Here is a 16,562-nt window from a genome sequence, read left to right as displayed (position 1 = left end):
ATAGCCAATTTAATAAGAAATGAGCAAATTATTGTAACAGATATCTCACAAAAGAAGATTCTAACATGGTCAATAAGCACATAAATTTGCTGAAAAAAATATTAAACAATAGTGAAAAACTATAAAAAGTACTGTGAGATACAACCATCCCCACTAAGATGACCAAAATGTAAGACTGATACCAACAAATATCAACAGGTATATGTAATATGTAGTAAATCTGTTCAAGTTGTTGATATGAATGTAAAATGGTATTAAACACACAACTACCCAGCAATTCCAAAACTATGTACTTATCCAAGAGAAATGAAGATATATATCTACAAAATTACTTAAACAATATATTCATAAAACTGTATGTGTGATAGCCAACATATATAAACAGCCTAGTATCAGGAACAGATGTGGAAACAGCCTGGTATATAGGAATAGATAAATAAACTGTGGTATATTCAGACAACAAATATTATTCAGCAACAAAAAGGAAAGAACTATGCACATTATGTGTATATCTCAAAAATATTGTGCTAAATAAAAGAGCCTTACACAAAAACTCCATGCTGTATGATTGCATTTAAATGAATTCCTAAAATATACACATCTGTCTAAGGTTGACAAAAAAAAATAAAATAAAAAAATCAGAGTTATGATTGTTTTGCATGATGGTGGTTAGAAATGACAGGATGAGATCATAAAAAAAATGTTCTGAGGTGGTGGAAAAATTTGGTTTTACAGTGTACATATCTGTCAAAACTCAGTAAAATAAAATAAAATAAAATAAAATAAAATAAAATAAAACAAAACAAAATATGTATAGCTCGACATTTGTAAATTTTATCAGGGAGAACACTATTAAGACAACTGAACTCTATTCATTGATATACATGGTAGAGTATTACTATGTATATTTATTTAACTTCATTTGAAATACATAAAAAATGATGGGTTAATAGGTACAAACAAAACTAGGTAGAAAGATAGATTTGCGATTAAACAAACATAGTAAAAAGTTAATGGTAGTATATAGCGGTCTTCACTGTAGAATTCATTCAATGTTGTTCTATGTTTGAAAATTTTCACAATAATATTTTGTAAAAAAAGAAAATGAGAATAAACAATAGACAAATCAAACATATTATAGATTTTCAGGCACCTAAACTGTGTTTGTTACTTAAGTTGCACTTCCAAGCTTTGAACTTTCAAGAAGCAAAGATAAAAGGACAGGTGGGCAGGATTAGAGTCCCCATAGCCTGCATTCAATGGCTACTCATCATGCCACCACCTGAGCACGATCCTACATAGCCTGACTTTGCTCTGAAAATATCTCTTTAGCACAGAGACAATCTGACCAGAAAACAGGCACATTATCTCCCCCTTGTGTTTGAGAGACACAAAGAAATATATGTTTTCCAAGAAAGTTCCATTTAATTGTTAATCACGTGACCTCCTTCCCAGACCACGGAGCACATGCTGGTGACTTCCAAGGAACCTGGCCGGCTTCCTGCGTTGTGAAATTGTGCAGCAACGATCCACTTCCTGTTGTTAGATCAATACCTTGAACTCCATACCTGGAGTTTTAGTGTTTTATTACTACCGAGGGTTTCCAAGCATGCTGTTTCACTGAGGTTGTTAGTTCAAACACTATTGTTCTGAAGAAGGCTTGGAAAGAAAAATACAACTATAAAGCTCCTCAAAACTTAATGCCCGCGATGCAACTATTGCAAAATAGAGAGAAAGGATACATGTTGTACGTCTCATTATAGGCAATTTTTCCCATTTGAAACGTACCACATCTTGCAAAAAAGATCTAGATATTCCAGGTCTAAGTAACATTCGACTTTTTTTTCATTATAACATTTATCACACTCTATTATAACCATTTGTGTAGAGAACGTCCTTCTAGACTCTGAACCTTTTAAGGCAAGGTCAATAAATATTTTGTCTCTATATTTTCAGCTATATATATATATATATATATATATATATATATATATATATATATACACACACACACACATATATAGATGTATATATATATACATATATATATATATATATACATATATATATATAGTACCTAGCTGAAATATATATATATACACATATATATATATAGTACCTAGCTGATTATATATATATATATATATATATATATATATATATATATATATACACATATATATATATATATATATATATATATATATATATAGTACCTAGCTATACATATATATTTACAAGGTAGAAGTAAAATTAATCATTTGATAAATAACTAATAAATGCAAGAATAGATATTGTTGGTTAATTTGATTGTGTTTAAAGTTTGATTCTGTGTATTATCTGATGCCACATCTTAAGATGGTATATCACTTAGGAACTTTTAAAGTGCAAATAAAGAAGAAAAAACAGCTCAAGTTGACTTAAGCAAATAGATTCATATGGTAAAATGTCCAGTGATAAGACTGGCTTTAAAGGTACACATTCTGAGACTAATGTAAGTTTGTTTCCTCTTCATCTCTCTACTTTCCACTATGCTGCTCTTCTCCACATTTTTGTCTTTGTCATTGTCAACCCTCCCTGAGAACCCAGGGTGGCTGCCTGCAGCCCTCAGGGAACATCCTTCCAACGGAGGAACAGCAAGAATCCTTTTCTCTAAGTCCACAGGCATAGTTCTGAGAGTTACGCTTGTTCTTATAACTTGGATGTTTCCCCTTCCTGTGTGCCAAAGTTTTTGTTTCACATAGCTATCAATTTCCATTTAATACACAATGAATAAATTAAAAATTTATACAGAATCATGAAGAATCTACAAAGTTTTATTTGAATGATATATATAGTGACTTTTTCCCCCTCAAGCATTCTTTATATACTAGACAATTTTTTTCATTATTTTTTCTCCAGTTTTTCTTTCAGCCAGATGATATATTAGATAGAAAATCACTGTTTTAAATGTTTTTCTCCATGTTGCCATAAAAATTTAAAAACTGTTCCTGTTGCTAAAGCCATTTATTTTTTACACCTTTATTGATTACCTGAGTCCCACCTCATCATCTTTCAAGAGCCAGCTCTAAACATTTTCTAACTACCCCAGATACAAAGATCATGCTCCCCATCTCTAAGCTGAGATGATATTTAGAGTCCTCACCAGCCATTGTGTACCATACATTAGGCACATGCTGGCAGTGAATGTGAGCCTTAGTTTAGTACAGTGCTACAAGCATTTTGCATAAATTTATCTAGTGGCAACATCTCTTACCCTCAATTTTTCTTAGCTGAAAAATGAATAGAAAATCCACACGTCATAAATCTAACCAGAAATAAAAAAATTTCATAAGCAGTGTGTTCAGAACTGGTCTAGCATACAGTAAACATTCCAGAAGTTATAGCTGCAATTGTCATTATTTAATTATTATCATTTGTTATTTTAAACCATATTTGTTTACACATCAGAAAATTCTAAAATTTTAGAGGACTGAAAATCTATACCAAAGTGTATATATTTTTTTCTCGTCTTAGGATCTATGTCAATCTCTTGAAGATCAAAAATATTCCATCAGTTAAAAACAAACAAACAAACAAACAAATAAACATTCAATCAATTTTGATATGATATTCCCCAGTTGCTATTATGTGCTATGGAAGATTTATGAAGTGGAAACTATCCAAGCATAAGATACTATATGCTGGTAGAGATGAATCTTTTTAGTAAAATGTTTATCACTTTTGAAGGATTTCTTGTGTTTTATGAAATTGTTTTGTCCCCATACATTTGTCAAGTGCCCTTGTCCATGGATATGCATACAGAGTAGCAGTCTGTTTAACATTGTAATATTTCTTTTTTTCTTTTTTATCCTATTAAGATAAAAGTCTGGCAGTAAAATGTTTTAGCATGGGAAAAAAATGAATTGCTCGAATAAGGGATTATTTTAGGGTGGGCAGTTTCTCTTTTTGAGAAGATTCTTAGAAAAGGATTTTCAACAAAATTATTTACCTTCATTGAACATACATCTGGTAGATCTTCTGAGTTGATTTTTTAAGTATTTTCAAAATAAGTGACTTAAGCAGAAATGTGGTTTATTTTGACATGTGATGATGATTTGCTATTGTAGTGGTTTTACAGAATATTTATAAATTCTTTGACACCTTTTCCATCAAAAGACAGTCTAACTTTCCTCTGCATGAACCTAGATGGGCCTTTAAGACTACCTCAAGGTATAGACAGTGGCAAAAATGGCATGGCCTGACTTACGCAGCTAGTTTAAAGAGGGACGTGCAGCTTATGCTAGTTTGTCTTGAGAGACTCATTCCAGGAGTCCTCAGCTAACAGGTAAGATGTCCCCACTACTTTGAGACGGCCATATGGTTAGACAAAGTGAGGAGAACTCATAGAGAGAAAGATGCCCAGGGTACCCCAGTTCTTCCAGCCTACAGGTGTTTGAGTCTCCCCAGCCCAGGAGCCAGGCATGCAATAGAACGAGCCTCCAAGATGACCCCAGCCTGAGCCATTATCTGACTGCAATGACATGAGAAATCTCAACAAATGCTTAGCTGAGCCCTGACAACCCCTAAATTGGTGAGCAAAATATATTATTGTTAACGTTTTAAGCTACTGTTTTGGAGTGGATTGTTATGCAGTAATAGATAACAGAAATAATTATTCTTCCTTCAGAAAAAAAGAACGTTTTTTACAGTTAACCTAAGATTATAAGATTATAATCCCAAAGTATTTAGACTAACCAAAGTTGATTATACATATATATATATATAATATATATGTAAAGTTGATATATATATATATAAAAGTTGATATATATACATATATATATATGTGTATATATATATATATATATATATATATATATATATATATATATATATAATTTGCTATGGAAACAACTGATTAGGCAGGGAAAACTATCCCTCAATTGTTCTGCATATAAAATAACAAGTGGTATATGTGACTAAGTCTTTTACCCCTAATTTTTGATAGTATGTTTCACATTGGGTGAATATAATACATATGTAAAGTATTTCTAAAGTCTTACGTACTTACTAATTTACTTATGTATCATTAATATTGCATATCGGCTGTACCCCCTGCCCCTACAAGGTATCAGCTCTATAGGAGCAGGCATCTTCCTGCAATTTCTTCACTGAGGTATTCCAGGAGGTGAAAACAGTGATGGGCATAACAGATGCTCAACACTTTAATTAGCTTTACTAGTATTTAGAAACAAAACAAAGTAAAATACTGAGGTTTCATCTCACACACATTAAGTCACAGGTATTTAGGAGACCATAAATACTAAGAGCTGACAATAATGGAGAGAAGCAGGCATTCTTGTGCTTTGAAGATGTGAGAATAGATTGGTTTTGGAGATATCCATCATTAGATGAATAAATAAGTTGTGGCATATGCAATAAATATTCTATATAAAAGCTTTCATGAATAAATCTGATCCAAATGGATAAAAACCTGGAATATGAATGGTGAGTGGAAATAAACAAAAAGAAGGATACGAGAACTATGATACCACTTATTTTAATTTAAAACTTTTATAAATTAAAAAAGAAATTTAAGGATGTATATAAATACTATGTATTTATCTAACATATATATGTATATATATATGTGTGTGTAAATTAATTGTTCATACAGATGATATACTTAGATGGCCACACACATAGAGTAAATGTAGAGAATATCATTCAGAAGAATATGTATTGACTTCAGAATACTGGTTACCTTTACCAATGGATGGACAGGAATGGGAATGAGAAGAAAAATGGGTATGTTATATTTTATATCCTCAATAATAAAATCATTCAATAATAATAATTGAAATATCTGAAACCAAAATGGCAGTGTTACCATTTGTAGCCATAGTTGGTTGGCGCATGGGGATTTGTTATTTTTTCTGTACTTGTATTTGTATTTGACATATTTCACCAAAAAGTATGTAATTATGTAGTCTCAGGATATATTTTAAATATTTCACAGAAAAAGGAGAAGTCATATAAGTGTCAGTAGAGACATATTTTTGAAGTCTAGTGGAGCTCATATAAGGGACTGAATAATACTGGAGCAGTGAGTGGCAAGAAAAGATTCATGAAGAAGATAAAACTACCTCTAATCTTTCATGCCTTGTAAGGATTCATGGGTGTTGCACATTGGACACAGAATTCCAGTTAGGAGAAAGTATATGACCAATGGTATAGAGACATGAGGGGATCTGCTGTGGAAATGCCATAGCTGTAACAAACTGCTGGTGGAGAGGACAGTGGAAAAGGGGCAAGGCTGGTTCTCGAAGAAGCCAGAGGGCAGGATGCCTTCCTGAGCGCCTCTGCTGTCGGCATCTCTTGTCCAGAGGCTCAGTCAAGGACAACACTCTACTTTCCCCCAGTGGCGCAGCTCACATGTTTTGCACTCGAAGCAAATGATTTTTTTTATCTATCACCTCCTTTATTATACTAAATTATTTTCAGTATTTATACTCAGTAAAACTATCAATGACAATAATATCAATAAGGAAAGAAATATGGAAAGTGAAAATGGTCTTTTATAAACTTTGTCTATATAATCATGCCAATAAGAAACAAACTAAATAAAAAGTAAAATAAAGCAAATATTACAGTACAAAAAGGCAAGCTAATCACAGGGATACATTCCTATTTTATAGATATTATTCATACGCAAGTAACATTTAATGTATCAATTAAATTTTATATATATGAAACAAAAATACCTCAAAGTTCCTACTTTTTGATAGACGTGTTAATTTAGTTGATTGTGACAATCGTTTCACAATGTATATGTAAAATAATTACACTGTACACTGTGACTATATACGGTTTTTATTCATCAGTTATATCTCAACAAAGCTGGAAAATGTTTAATCAAATAAAAATTCCGGTTGGTCACACTGAAGTAACTGAAGTTGTATTTCTTCATGTTTTTATCACTACGTGGTCATTATTATCTTCCCATAGGATTCTGTGTGCACAGCTTGTTGGAGACACAGCGATAGAAGCAAGTTTCAATAACTCCAACCCATTACTAACTCTCTCTTCAAATGAACCTGTGCAGTGAGGCCAGCAACATATTTCAGTCTCTTGCTTCTGCATTTTCCTAGTGAAGTTGGAAACATCACCCTATGAGTGCATCAAGGGTGGAGTATTTGACCTCCTCACTGTAAGCAGCCCTCTAGCCAGCAACAGCGGCCGCTGCTTGGAAAGGAGAGGAGTTTCAGGTTTACATCTAGTGTTTTGATTACTTACTGATTCTGAACATTTTAAACTACCCAAATGAGACTCTCTGTGGGATCTAAAGTAACTCTAGATTCCAATTATCTAAGACTGCCAGAAAATCAGAGACATTTCACACCAGGAGAAAATGACTGTTCTTTCCTTCTATAAATTAGTGGTTGGACTTATCCCACCTGACCCCATATAAAACAGTCATGAAATAGTTGGTAAAAGTTTGGCTTGATTACTAGATAACTTTATTAGTCTGCTAGGGCTATAATAACAAAATACCAAAGATTGGTGACTTAAACAATATACATTTAGTTTCTCACAGTTCTGGAGGCTGGAAGTCCTAGGTAAAGAGGCAGTTCAGGGTTGGTGTCTCTTGAGATCGCTCTTCCTGGTTTAGAGATGGCCTCTTCTCTTCCCTGAGTCCTCACATCATCACTTATGTGTGCTCACACATAAAACGGGACAGAAAGAGTTCCTTGCTATTTCTTCCTTTTCTTATAAGGACACCAATTTTGGTCTTATTAGATTAGGGACTGCCTTTATGACCTCATTTAACCTGCTTTACCTCTCTGAAGGCTGTATCTGCAAATACAGTCACATTGAGGATAGGGCTTCAACATATGGGCATAGGGTGTGGGGTATACAATTCAGTCCATAAAATAATCCTGGTAGAGAAAAGACTAACTGGAAAAGATTCTTGAATGCTGAATTTATTTTCATAGTATGTGACAGAAGAGTGTCAGCTGATGAGATGGGATAAAGTGTGGTTCACAGTCATTGAGAGGACAGGGGAGTGAAACAAGACCAGGAAGGGAAGGGAAGTGGTTAGTCTACTGTCCCCACAGTCCTACTGTTTTCTGACTGATACTTTTGGGGACAAGCATTTCCTCATAACTGAATCACAAATGTATGTTTGAGCAAATCAAGTTTAAGCAGAGCAGTCTGTCTGAAAGCATGTTTTACTCAGGAGTTTTTTCCTCAAAACTATATTACAATGTGAATTTGAGCAAAACTGTTACATTTGCTCATACTTGTAATGTAGATTTGCTCAAACTCATACTGGTAGTGTAGTTGATTTTAATTAAGAATATAGAAAATAAAGGGAAATAAAAATACACGCTGCTATAATAAAGGACACATGAAGACGATATATGAGAACTCTTGGAAAACAAAATTACGATCATAGAAGTTCAATGCCTAAGAACCGAGTTGATAACATTAATGAAAATGCTCAGAAAGAAGAATAAAATGGTGAAGAGATACACAAAAAAGTAGGAAAAAAAAAGAAAGAAAAGGGGGAGACAGAATAAGACCCAGATACTCCACAAAATTTTGTTCCACAAAGAGAAATGATAAAGGAGGAGTTTATTGAAGAATGCTTGAGCTTCTCAAATTACAGCCCAAAGGGGTTTGCTGTGAGCAGAGCACAATTAATGGAAAAGCACTCACACCAAGTGATATCATGATGGACTTTCAGAGAAGACTTCGGGAAAGTCTTGAATTATCTTAAAAAGTGTAAATAAGCAGTCATCCTATAATCAATGAGGAACTGATATGGGATAAGGCTGAGGAATAGATATGGGATAAGACTTCTTAGTCCCTGTTTCAGAAGCTAAAATTGCAGTGGGGCAATGCCTTCAAAATTCTAAGGGAAAATCAATTCAAGCTAAACATTCTGTACCTCACCTAGCTAGTAATCACGTATGAGAAAATAATAATCTAGGACTTTCCAAATAAGCAATGTTTAAAGTATTTAATGTTCTCTAATGTTTTTGTCAGGATACACTCTCAAAAATGAAGGATAGAACCATGGGGGAGGAAGTCTTGGTGTCTAGGAAAAGGGAATACAACACAAAATAAAGCATAATGCATTTCCTAGAGGAAGAAAAAAAGCCCAGGAGAATAGCTTAGTGGAAGACCTGGAGAGGAAAAGTGCTGACTAGAGCAGGCAGATCAAAGGCTTCAGGATGGAAGGGTGAGACGAAACTGCATACCTGATATGTTTTAGCATATTGACTGGAGAAACAAGATCAACTATATGGTGATGGAAGGAGAACTGACACTGGGTGGTGAACACATAATGTGAGATATAGATGATGTAATACAGAATCGTACACCTGAAATCTATGTAACTTCACTAACCATTGTCACCCTAATAAACTTTAATTTAAAAAAAAAAAGAAAGAAAAGAGTTTCACAGTTCAGTTTAATGATAAACTTGTGAAAGGTATTTAGGCAATCAAGAAAGTGAAAACAGGAAAATAAAGTTTAACAACAGAATAAATGAATTCTTATACACTAATTAGCTTAGGTTGTCTAACATTTACATATCATAATGATATAAACAACAATTGATATAACCAACAATTGTTCACTGATTCTTCCTGGTAGATGGTAAAGTGTGTATAACAAAGCTAAATCCTTATTTTCCGCAGTAAGAAAACCATAGTCATATCTAAAATTAAAAAGCCAAAAGTTAGCATAAATAGGTTATTTAGAAAACTAGATGATTATCCCAGAAGGAACAACTAAAATAGATTAAAGTCACTTCTGTGGGGATTTAAAATCAGGAGAGGAGGTAGGTGGGGCAGACAATGGTTATTTCAATTATGACTTATCAAACAATTGTGTTTTTAAAGTAAGTGTAGGTTTCAAGTTGTTTAAGTAATTTAAAAACCCAATCATTTAATTAAAAGTTATCTGTAGATACCTACTGTAACCCAGGAATTGAAGCTGGCAAATGGAAGATATGGGAAATACTAGATAAATTTCAATATATATTCTGCACAGGACCTGAGATTGAGAGCCAAAGTCTTGTAAATAAACTACTTACAGATGTGTAATGAAATGATCAGTTTTCTGAAATAATAGGTACCCAGAAAAAGTCCACCCCTTGTGGGCTTACATAGTCCTGGGAAGCTTCACAGAGGAGGTGAGGCTTCAAAAGACCTTATACGGAACTAGCTGATGTGAACTGAAATTTGTCAGTGTTTACTGAACCCTGTATCAGGTGTTCTCCGTGAGGATTTCTAGTCAGTCTTCATCTAATTTTTGATTTAACTCCATGCAGTAGGCTTTATTGATGAAACGCCTGAGAATCTAGACAAGTTGAGTGTCTTGCCCGAACCCACATACATTTTAAGTAACAAGTTGGGTGTGAGAGACCAAGTTGCACGATCATTCTCAGTTTTCTCATCTGAAAAATAAATACATTAGGCTGCGTGAAATCCAGTATTGCTCCTGCGACCTATCATTGGGTCCTATAATCCCCATATTGCGATTTTCCTTGGGCCTTGGTTAGGGATGGGGTGGGGGGAGCAGCAGGCACACAGCATGTTTATGTCTTGTTTTCACGAGTTGAATAATAGTACCCGTTTCCATCAAGATTAAGAAAAAAGGAGGGAAAAAACATGTGGATGGTGATTAGGTGCTTAATGTCCAAAAATTCAATGATGCACTAGTTAGTTTGCTAATGTGACCATAAGTTTTCTTCATCATGGTTAAAAGGTGGCTATTGCTTAGCTTCTAGGTCAGTGACTTCTAGGTTTGGAAAGCAGCCCAGTTTAGAGGTCCAAACACCATTAACTTGCTTTCTAATTGAGTTGGATATTTTTGCAGGATGCTTGACCCAGAGCAAAGCGTTTAATGTCATCCTGAATCACCAGCATCATGTGTATGTACTCCTACGCAGGGGTACATGAGTCCGCATGTGTTCGCCCAGTATTACTAGCTAAATCAGCTATCCCCAGGCCTCTGTCCATGGTTTCTCACTGCATACATGTTCTCTGAGCTTCTGCATAGACGTAGAACACAGTGGTGGACATCATGGGGTTTGGATTCAAGACCCGTCCTCGAGGCCTTGCTGTAAGACCTGGGTGCTTAAACTCTCGAAGACTCTGCTTCCTTATTCGAATAAAGCAAGAAAGAAAGACAAATAATAATAATAGCACCTATTGCACACAGCTGTTGCATTAAAGGGGATCATAAGCATAAAGCTTTTAACACAATACCTAACATTTTAACATTTCAACAAATGTCAGATATTGTTTTTTATTTGGCTTGGTTTTAGTTATTTTAACTTTTTCAGAGGACTTAATGTGTGTTTCCATCCTAACCTCATCAACTCACTGGTTATTTTAGGACCCCTCCTGGGTGTGCTAACTTCAGAATAAATCACTAAATATTAACCAGCCACTTTGTACCACATCTCAAGCTCACATCTTGATTTATAGCTTTTTTCTCTTAGGACACTCCTTTTGAGACGTCACAAGGAGGTGAATATAATGGGAGTGATTATGCTGAAGGACAAGGCATTTGGGATCAAATCGCCTCATATCCAGTTTCTCCCTTTCCAACAATGACTAGAAGAACAGTAATTGGATCAGTTATGTTATCTTCTGGAGGCTGAATTTTCTCACCAGCAAATGTGGAATGCCAGTGTTGACTTTGTAGAGATTATGAGAATTAGAAATGATGCATAATGTACAGCTCAGTAGAAGTAGTCTTTCCTGTAAGGGCTGCTAGCCAGAAGAAAATATTAACTCATCATTATATTCATATTTGAATTTGATCATGGGAGATGCTAATTTTTCTTTTTATGGGGAGGTGTTACCCTGTGATTGTAACCACAGAACCAGCTCAAAATCGTTCGATGCTGTTTAACGAGATACTGAGTTGCTTTTCATCGACAACGTACCAAAACCACAAGTCACGCAGCTGAAGCATGCACAGAGAAGGGAACTTTGATCTCCAACTGCACCTGGAACCAAAGTCTCTCTCCCCACCCCCGATGGAACCAAAGGGCAGGAACGTAACTGGAACTTGAACACCAGAACCGTTTCTGAAGCCAAGAATCGATTAACCAGGAAGATCCTGTGTTGACCCCCTTACCACACATGGATGAGCTCCAAGATTCTCCAATTGAATCTTGCCAACTAACACTTCTGCATACCTGTTCCCTTTATACACTTAAAAACTCGCTCCAAACCCTGAATCAGGGAGTTCAGGCTTTAGAACATAGCTTCCGGTTCTCCTGGGTGGTACCATTCATAATAAAATAGCCCACCTTTCTCCACTGCAATTCTCGGTGTTGGTGTTAAGTGTTTGGCTCTGCTAGTGTCAGGTAGATCTGTTCTGTAACATGTTTCTCCCTCAAATCTTCTGAAAATGTTTCTGAACTCTCAAAGGAGTTTTATTTTTCTCACAATATAATCATAAAAGCATCAATCTAGTGGAAAGGACACATCTTGTCTATTCCATTCATTTTCAGGGGAAGAAACTGAATCCCAGAATGGCAGAACACTGGCCTAGACCCACATAGGTCATTTGGAGAGTTCCGCCCAGTCAGGGGGCTTTCACAGAAATGGAGCAGTGTTCATTGTCTGTTTTCCACCGAGGTTCACTGTCATATTCTGCTTTCTGAAATCTCTCCAGCATTTGAGACTATTGAAATGTGTAAGGTAAACACTGGCAATTGAATCACAACACTGCCATCCTTCTTTCCTCTTGCTTCCCTTTCTCCAACCTTAACATACCATCTGCACTGTTTGATCTGTGCAGAAATGCCTCCTAATCTCTACAGTTGCTATCTCTAACCTGTTTAAAACCAAGCTTCAGGGACAGTGATCGTATCTGGTAGCTTGTTTGAGTTTCCTCAGAGCTATTTAGAAAAGTGCTCCTTAAAACAAACAGTCTAGCTTTCATCAAGTTGACACTTTCACATTCAAATTTCTGAAACTGGAAAACATCCCTACATTTACTCACCCATTCAAAATTTTTATCTCAGTAATACTAATTCTCCTAATATCTCCTTTTGGGCCTACTTTGCTGGTCTGTATCTCCTCAGCCTCCTCTTTTTTCTCACCCCCAGAGGAAGGTTCCCAGGGAATAAGGGAATTTTAGGTATTTCAATGGATTCAGTGGGGAAATTCTTTATGATAAAAGGGTATGAAGACAGGCTAAGCTAATTAGGTGTCTGTAGAATACATTTGTGAGAATGGAAAGAGACAAAAAAATCAAGAGAAGGGAGGCAATGTGATTCCATGGCTCATACAGATATTTGGTAACTAAAATCATTCCTTGACTCAAGATGTGACAAAGAAGACAGACAAAGCTTGAAGAAGGTTAGTGATGTTCCTGAGCCTTGTGTTCTCTTCCATTTGTCACTGCTGTATTTCCCTGCTCACTCCTTCAGACTCATCTGGGTTCAAATTCTTGATCAAGTCTATGGTACAATTTCAGTGTTTATTTCCCCCCTTTCTTTCCTGTTCTATTTATTTATTTATTTATTTATTTATTTATTTATTTATTTATTTATTTATTTATTTGCCTATGCTATTTTTTTTTCCAAAGAAGTAACTAATTGTGTCACCCTCCATTAATAATTATTATGTGTTCTTCGGCTTGGCTCAGACTAATGGTGAAAAATCAATATGGAAGACACAGGGTCCTCTTTGCTGAGACCTTTGTTAGTGTCATCAAGCTTGAGAGCTATAAAGGCTCTGAGATACCTCTGGATCAGCTGTCTCACTTTACATTAGAGAAAGCTGCATTGCTGAGAGTTGAAGTGTCTTGTCAAAGGTAAAACAAAAAAAAAGCCTCAGGAATATATTTGAGGCTAGGACCCAACCAGGTTTTTGACTCCTGGGCTAGTACATTGTTCACTTCCAAAGTAGAAGTTAATTAATAGGGTTTGTGAGAAAATGTTCCATGCTCAAAAATATTGCTTTATGTGAGATAAACACAGTGCATTATGTTTCTTTATTGCGAAAATGCTTACAATGTATTCACATATATTGGAGAAGATACTTTTCTCCTGCAATACTATTTACTCATGTATTCCTTTTCATGCTTACAGTATTTTAATTTTCCGTGGCACATATTGCACAGCTATTGGAACTCTTTTCTAGACCACAATTTAAACGGTGTTGCATTTGACTATCCATGCCCTTAACTCAGCCTGATTGTGACGCCCTCAATCGCAGGACAAGCATCATCATCCAGAATCTCTGAGACCATTAAAGACTTGGCATGCAGTGGGCATTAGTTTTGAATATTATTACTTTTTTCCATCATAATAAAAATGATACCAGTGAGCAGATAGCCCAATAACTGAAGCTAAATGGAAATCAGTGTTTCTGTAATAACTACCGTGCTACTATTGGGATGTATTTTAATAAATTGGCTGGAAGTCTTATATCTTTATCAGTTGGAAATAGTCAACTGAAACTTTTTAAACACTTTCCTTAACATGAGGTTAATAGTTACAGGGCATTTATGAAACTTAATATAAGAAAATTCAATAAAAGTTTGATGACAAGGAACTAAGGCTAATAGCTAAGTTTTCTGAGATAAACAAATTATTCACTTTTCTCCAAGGTTTTCAGGGAGTTATGCTCTACTTCATTTTTTTTTTCTTCATCAAATCACAAATATTTTGTGAGTTATTTTTTTCAAATACTTCATATTATCTTCTGAACACTCATCACAGTCTTTTCTTTCCCCATTTACCACTAAAGTTATCATGGTATTGTAGTTTAATATTTAACCATTGATCCATTCAATCAGCCAGGCCCCAAAGCCGCCTATGTTTTCAGGAGTGAATAATTGAGGGCGCTAATGCTTGGCTGCTGCCGTCAAGAAGCACAGAGATGAACAGGCAGACATGCAAATGGAAAATTTGCAAGTGAAGTCCTAATAACAGACGCATACGTATGTTGCAAAGGGAGAAAATCGGAGGGTCAGTTGTCTATGGCATATATGAATAATACACGATGGAGAAAGAGTCTTTCATTTTGACCTGTATTTTTATTAAAAGTGTGGTGTTCTTTGAAAATAGTTTTTTTTTCCCCTGTACAAATCCTTTCCCTTTTTGAATATGTGTGTTTGACATATTTCCTTGTGTTCATCAAATATTGTCAGTTTTGTTTTCAATAGTATAGTTTGGCCAGTGTATAATATCATCTTGAAATATATTTATTTATCTTATATTCATAGTTCTGCTAGCATGGTTATCTATATATTTGATAAGCATACTCCCATTTTTTTAAGAGTAGTTACAAGTTGTAAAATATAACCTATTCTAGGACTAATTATAGTTAAATAATATTCATGGCCCTAGTTGAGACTGAGTTATAAATAATCACTCCTAAAGTCAGTTATTTTTGTACTACAATATTATACTCAATTCTGCACTGTCATCTTTTATTGAGAAGAATGCATTTTGAGATAGAATTTATCAAACCAGTCTTAAAAGTAGACAGCTGTTAGAAAACTAGATGGCCATTCGTATTTCCATCTGGTTTCTACATTCTTGTACCTTTTATTGTTTGAAATAAATTAAATTAGTCTAGACTGATCTGTTCTTTTAGAATCTTGGGTTCTAATGTTCATTCATCTAGTGTTGTTTTAGGTTACTCATGATGGGTTATTTAATGGCTTTCTAGGATATTTTCTTTTTTTGGTTTTTTTTTTTCCCTGATGGGCCTATAACTATTCAGAATGTTGCCTTTCCCCTCTTATGGACAGGTACCTAGAGTCAATGCCAGGAATCGTGGCCACGCCCATTGAAAGCCTAAAGGGCAGGGCGGTCCATTCTTCTTATTTAAATATGACACTGCTACTGGTTCTTTATATTTCAACATCTGGATTTGGTCTTGCAACAAACTGAGTTATTCAACTCAAAAATGTATATCAAGATTTGTTGAAAATGAGAAGTGAAGATGTCACACACAGCCTCAGAGTATTTATGGTTTTCTGTTAAGAGCTCTTCTTTTCTAGAAGAGCACAGAACTTTTTGAGCATTGTCACGTACACTTTCATCTTTTTTTCTTTCTTCTTTCCATTGCTTATCATTGTCTTGCTTGTTGTTGTCTTCCATAATTTGATATTTAAATAGCCTTTCTTTTTGCTTGATGCGTAGCTACTTATTTGTATTGTCTCTCACAACACCAAAATGGACATCTGGATTACAGATTTTGAATCACCCTCCCTGCAATGCCATTTTAAACTGGACAACATTTCAGGAGCTTTGGACAAATTCATCAGCTTGAGTGTTCCATCCACCCAAATCCCTGTGAGTCCTCACTAAGGGCTTAGGGATCCATATCTTACTATCTACCGATTACCCATGCACAACACACAGGCTGGGGAGCTTAGAATTGTCTTATTGATCTTCATATACATTAATATCATCTATTCTGAGAAACAAAACTCCCTCCATAATAATGTTTATTTTTCTTTAAAATGCCTCCACCTAATTAACTTGACCTGACAATTAAATGTGCAATATGGCCATATCCTGTGGC

Source organism: Rhinolophus hipposideros (assembly GCF_964194185.1).
Source record: "Rhinolophus hipposideros genome assembly, chromosome: 6".
Classification (NCBI taxonomy): domain Eukaryota; kingdom Metazoa; phylum Chordata; class Mammalia; order Chiroptera; family Rhinolophidae; genus Rhinolophus; species Rhinolophus hipposideros.
This window is presented reverse-complemented; position numbering follows the sequence as displayed.